Source organism: Ambystoma mexicanum, chromosome 11, assembly GCF_040938575.1.
Source record: "Ambystoma mexicanum isolate Mex_15411 chromosome 11, UKY_AmexF1_1, whole genome shotgun sequence".
Taxonomy (NCBI): domain Eukaryota; kingdom Metazoa; phylum Chordata; class Amphibia; order Caudata; family Ambystomatidae; genus Ambystoma; species Ambystoma mexicanum.
This window is the reverse complement of record NC_090934.1, coordinates 900,148,924-900,154,923: the sequence shown is the minus strand read 5'-3', so window position 1 is coordinate 900,154,923 and position 6,000 is coordinate 900,148,924. Positions and strand designations below refer to the sequence as shown.

Below are 6,000 nucleotides of genomic sequence, written 5' to 3'. Positions count from 1 at the left end.
TCTTCCAGTCTTTTCTCATCCCACCTCAAATAGAGGTCTGTTTCTTTCTCACTTTCATGTAGCTACTTGACAGACAACCAGGCTCAGAGTGGCCTCGACTCTTGGTGCTGGGCCAGCCAAGCCTTTCTTGAATTCTCCGTCGCAATTAGCCATTTTCCAACTGCGCCACTATTAGGGAGAATTCTCAAGAATGTGCTAATTTCCCTTTCCTTTTGAGACCACCAGCAACTTTGCTGGATTTCTAGGAGTCTCTGGGACTTGAAAGAACTGAAGACAAGCGGAAGGAAGATGACTGCTGAAACTCCTGGTCCACCGGTGAAGCCCTGCTGCAGGTCCGAATTGCCTGAAACTCCATCGACAGAGAAGCCCTTCAAGGTTAACTTCTTCCTTTGAGTTTGGTGGGGAACAACCAACTCATAAGCTACCTGAACACCATCCCCAACCTGGTCAAATTTTCCTCAGAGTGCTGTTGAAAACCGGATAGCCAGGAGGAAGGAAACCAGCTGGTGCACTTTAAGGCACTCACACCTTAAACCGACTTTTGTCAAGCTTCTGCCCTCTTCCCTGGACAGCACAGGAACCTCCTGATGCCCTCCTTCTTGTCCCCACGACTGAAGCTCAGGGACAGTGAGATCTGTAGGAACTGCCAGGGACAACTGCCTCAGCTACAGCTTTTCTTCACTTACAAGGTACTGTGCAAGTGCGATGCAGAACTCTGTTCGGCCGCAGTGAAAGTTTGTGAAACTTTACAGACTCCGAAGGCTTGTCCTTCCCTAAACCAACATCTAACTTTTCATCTGACCAAACTCTAAGTACCATGGCACAGCATTTCGCGTTCACTACCAGAACTGTGCTTTCCTATACAAGACTCAGAACCATTGACTTTGGCCCAGGCCTATTGAATTGAAGGTTGTAGTGAACTGAAACCCTTTGCCCTGCCTATGAAAGTATTTGTGCTGTTGATTCTTATAACCTTGCCTGTTTACCCCTTTTTACCATTTTACTCCCACTTCAGGGAAGCTGAACTTGTTCAGAAACTGATTGGTTGTGTATTGTAGTATATTAGATTGTGATATTGAACTGCTCTTACTAGTGGAATGTTTTCCAAATGACTGTGTAAATAAATGTATATTCTTTTACCAAGAAACCTTGAGTGTTTGTTTGAATCACTGTATTTGTTGGTCCTTTGTGCAACCTGTTCTACTGCTCACTTTACTCTTGAGATAAATCTGGCTGCTCAGCCACTGCTACCACATTACTGTGTAGTTCAGGCTTGTACCATAGGTGAAATTGTACTTTTAGTCTTAATTGTGTGTAGTATTCCCAAAGGGTACTCCATATGATTCTGCCTAACAGCCACACTGAAGCCCTTTCCATTCACGGGTTTCAAGCCTTGCTAAAGTGCATCGTGGAACATCCAAATTCTATACATTCCTATGTATATACATTGCCGCATCGCCGCAATCTATTCACTACGCAGACAGTCTCAGGATCACTTTGTCTACTTGCGTTACAGCATCTGTAAAAGTGTAAAATGGCTTTGGATGACGTCACTAGTCTTCTTTCTCGTTCATTTTCACACTTCTTAAAGGACTCTGTCCAGAAGACTTTGTGAATGCCTATAGGGTTTTCTCAATTGATACCTTGTTTCAAGAATTCTTTGCGGTACAGGCATCCTCACTGGTGCTGCACGTGTCGCAATTTCCGGTTCCCAACATATAGGCAACATGGGGGCAGAGCTTCTGGTACGATATTTGACTCCTCCTCTACACCCTGTACTGCAAATGCTTGATAAGAAATGAACCATGATTGAGGCGGGTCACTGTAAAATTTGATACGCAAGTACTGACCAGCCACCTGTGCTTAATAACTTGGCATATACCAACGCAACATGTTTTGGGTTACTTATAGACACTTCACACCCTTCAGTAATACTATGATCTCCCCCAAGCCACAAATGGAGGCTTGATGCCTCAGGTACAAATAACTTCCCGGGACAAATGTGGTTCTGTGTCTTAATAGTCACATAAGTATCCAATTTTGGTACTAAATTCAAGTTGGGTCCCCCAGCTTGAAAAGCCATAATTTCAGGAGTCACAATTTCGATGTTTTTGTCTCCCTGCTGGAAACCCATGTTATGCACCAATTTAGTCTGATAAATCAACTCTGCAGTGACATATGGAATACATAACAGAAATCCTATCTCCATCTATACATAAGGGACTCGCACCCTGCCATTTCAAATGTAATTTTATCCTGGATTATTCCACTTCTCTCTGTGTGATCCATGCCATCATTTGACGGATGATATCAGATAACACAAAGTACAAAAGAATGTGCCCCTGCATCAGTTGAGACACCCCATGTTGAACTTCTCATAGTAACTGTGTCAATACACTTCCCAGAGGATTCACCACATTCAAAATATCCTCTATCAGTTTGTCACGTTTTACAAAAATAAGTAAAAAAGAAAAGGTCAGTTGCGCATTCTAGTTCCCAGTCTTTTTAATCCTTAAACTAGTAATAACAGGGTTTGATCCCAGCAATATTCAAAGATAACAGGGTTAAATCCCAACTGCCACAACATGTTCAGAAAATATACCAGGATTAAATTCCAACTGCCAGTTCAAATGCACAGTAGTTCTGCTCCTCCAAGTACTTTCGAGTCTCCAACTTTCTTCAGGGAGGCTGTGTTTATATTCAGCTGTTGCCAATTGCTTTTTTTTTAAAATTACAGTCTCAAGGAATTCTGGTCTTTGTAGGGATGGCACCATGTTTTGTTCAGGAGACCAGGAACTAACTCCCCTCCAAACACACGCATCTTACCCAAATTGGCGGAGGAGGAAAAAACATGAATATGGCTCTTCAAAGTGAGGGCATGATAACCCCCGGTGCTGCTGCCTCCAGGACCCGGGCTTCCTGCATCATTAAGTAAAAAAGAAAAGGTCAGGCGCGCACTCTAGTTCGTAGTCTTTTTAATCCTTAAACTAGTAATAACAGGGTTTGATCCCAGCAATGTTCAAAAATAGCAGGGTTAACTTATTTTAATGAATTTTACAACATACAAACACAAAGTCTACCACCCCATTTCACTTTGCCCCCACCTGGAAAGAAAAGTATGTGTTAACAGCATACAAATCTAAGGCACTTACAATCACAGCTCCATTCGCAACCAGACCTTGAACTACCTCACAGATTCCCTACCCTCTTCCAGGTACCCAGTAAGCCTTCATTGTACCATACCATTGTATCTTCAGAATTCCTGAGTTCTTTGCCATTTTGAGGTCCACGTACTCCTTGCTTACTTGCCCATATTCATACTTCCATCTATTGCCAGCCTACACTGCTCCAACATTCTATACCCAGATTTACTAGTCTCCAGGACCCCATGAAAGGGATATTAACTGCCACAACACAACATTACATGCACTCATAACGCTCTGCAGACCCAGTGCACCAGCCCAGATCTAGTGCGACCCTCGTGCCGCCCGGGATAACTACCTTTAATAACATTGCTGTTTGTTATTTTCTCCCCGCCGTTGGTAATGGACAAACTAGCCATTCAGAGATTCATCGCTATCCCTACAGTGGTAAGCTTGTCTACACTCTTTTGCCTTATCTTATCTCTTCTCCTAGTATAAAGGGGGTCATTCTAGTTATTGTTTTTCCCTTAGGACCATAATCCTCCAAGCCCTGCCAATGTTAATCAAGGTACTACCAAGCGAGGATCAGGAGATTGAAAGTGCCTTTCCACTGCCAGCCTTGTTTAGGCTGTTTGTTTTTCATGACAGCTTGGGTTCTGGCGGTGCGCGTGTTCCCACTCTTATTTGATTTACCTCTCTGTCTGTGTATGTCATCCAGCAGAGGGGTGTATCATAGAAAAGAGCTGCTTCAAGTTGAGGAGGCCTAGGTTCAAGTAGAACCTCGGCTCATGGTTCATATCCCGAGAGATCGCTGCCCTTCTCCGTTCCTTCCGGCAAATCTTGAAGTACAACTCCCAATGCCCCGGCCAGTGAGTTGGTGAGTAACAGACATACAATATCCATGCCAATTATAGAAAATGGAACCTCAATGATTGCAAGTGGTTGTAATGGTATTAGAGGTGGCATATGGGCACTGATCTTTGGCAGATTGCTCAAGACTGTACAATGGTCTTAATATTTGCATGAATTCTAGCCAACAGAATTTGTGCCTGGGTTTTAGTTTGCCCTAAATGACCAACTGCGCGATGGGAGTGGGCTATTTCCAGGACATCCTGTATATAGTTTTTAGGTATAACTAACCGTGTTCTAGCCACACCCTCTGGAGTGGTGTCCCCCGTGTACACCAACCCATGATTCAAAAAGAAAAAGGGTCCAACTTTCTCACAGCCTTCTTGTTCTGGTGTATTTTCTAGGAAAGCTTCAACTAACAGTGGGTCATTCCTTTGGGAAAAGGCTACACCCAGAAGAGTTTCTGGTTCTTCTTCCATTACCCTGTGGAGAGTCAGATGTTTCGTCAGCTTCCCTAAAGTCTTGGATACCTTGTTCTGTTACTCTTTCCTGGCCTTTTCCTTTACCCTAGGAAACATTGCCCTCTCATGGACCCTCTGTACAATTTTTTCCCCTTGACGGATCTGAAAGAGATCTGTCCCATGGTTTTGGAGTAACACCTTCAATTCTCTTCAGTTTAAAAGGTTCACCGTTTCTTTTGATCATGACACTTCATCAACTCCTTTCAATCCAATTGGCATTCAATCAGACTTGCTTTCTTTCGGTTTGGTAATCAACAAAAGTTTAATTTCAATCAGTCACAATGAATAAAGCAACATCAAATTCCCAGTTAACTCTCCTGCTTGAAATTAGCACCCTGCTCATGGGCATATTCACAATTTTCAAAGTTCAATATTTCTCTGGCCCTTCCTTGGCCTTGTTAGTTTAATTTTCATTTACAGTTTGGTATCCATTCAATTCTTTCAGGCTTCAGGTTATCATAGTCATCAATCATGTTTATTTCAAGCTTGACCGGCATTGTGATTGCCTGAACGTTCACTGGCTCATTCATGAATGATCCGACCTGCAGAAACCATACGGTTCACATCACAGTGTCCCAGAGTCATTCAGACCTCTTTGACTCACTGGGTACGCTGTCTCCGGGTGCTGTTCTTTGCATCGGCAGGCTCTCTGAGGGTGCCACTACTCCCGGCTTGGCGCACCTCTCCTCCAGGATCTCCGCTGCCTTGGTTTAATGAAGAGGGAGTCTCTCTGACTGTAGGGGGTAGGCAGACCAGCCCTGCCACCGGAGATGTTCTGAATGCTCCCACCGCAATCCACTTGCACTGCAATGACTCTGCAGCTCCTAGACGGAGTGTGCTGCCGCAAGGTAAGTAAGGGGGAGTGGGTGGGAGCAGCTTAACTATTGGTTTTGGGTTGCTTTACTGTAATGGTAAAAACATTTTTGGCCAAAACGGCTATGGTCTTTTCTAGCCCATTTTATTCCATTACGGTAAAACAACCGAAAATCGGTCTTGGTACTCAGCATGCCTCTTCCTCGTCCCAGTACCAGAGTGGTGTTTGCATATGTCTGAGTTAATGAAGAGAGGATGTATGGCTCTAGATTGTCTCAGCATCTGATTGGTGTTTATTAGCAGATGGGTTTCTGGAAAAATAATGAAGGGATTGCTAATACCCTAAAACTGCCTGGGGGAATAGTTGAGTCCTAAAAGGGAAATGGGGCATACCATGTACCTCATCCCCACTCCCCAAGTCTCCTCCACCCAGGTGATCCTCCCTCAAATATCCACTACGCGGGTCATGACCACCTGGGAGGAGGATATATTTGGGAAAGAATTGGAGATGCCTTCAGATTCCTCACACAGCCGATGAGCACACTGATGACAAACATTTAAAATCACGCGTGACATCACATATGAAATCATCAATGTCATCACTGCAAACTAGGTCACACACTGGGTTGTGCGTTTCCCCAGACCACCTATCAGGAGACATGCAGCACTCAAAC

General features: G+C 44.1%; 1 long non-coding RNA gene across 1 annotated transcript in view; it reads right to left on the bottom strand.

Annotated features, from left to right (window-relative positions):
* Positions 1-2,428: 2,428 nt before the first annotated feature.
* LOC138504793 (uncharacterized) overlaps positions 2,429-6,000 on the bottom strand; it is a 70,949-nt gene continuing 67,377 nt past the window's right edge. The window contains exon 3 of the long non-coding RNA XR_011279974.1: positions 2,429-2,919. This is a non-coding gene — a long non-coding RNA (uncharacterized lncRNA). The remainder of the gene's footprint in view (positions 2,920-6,000) is intronic.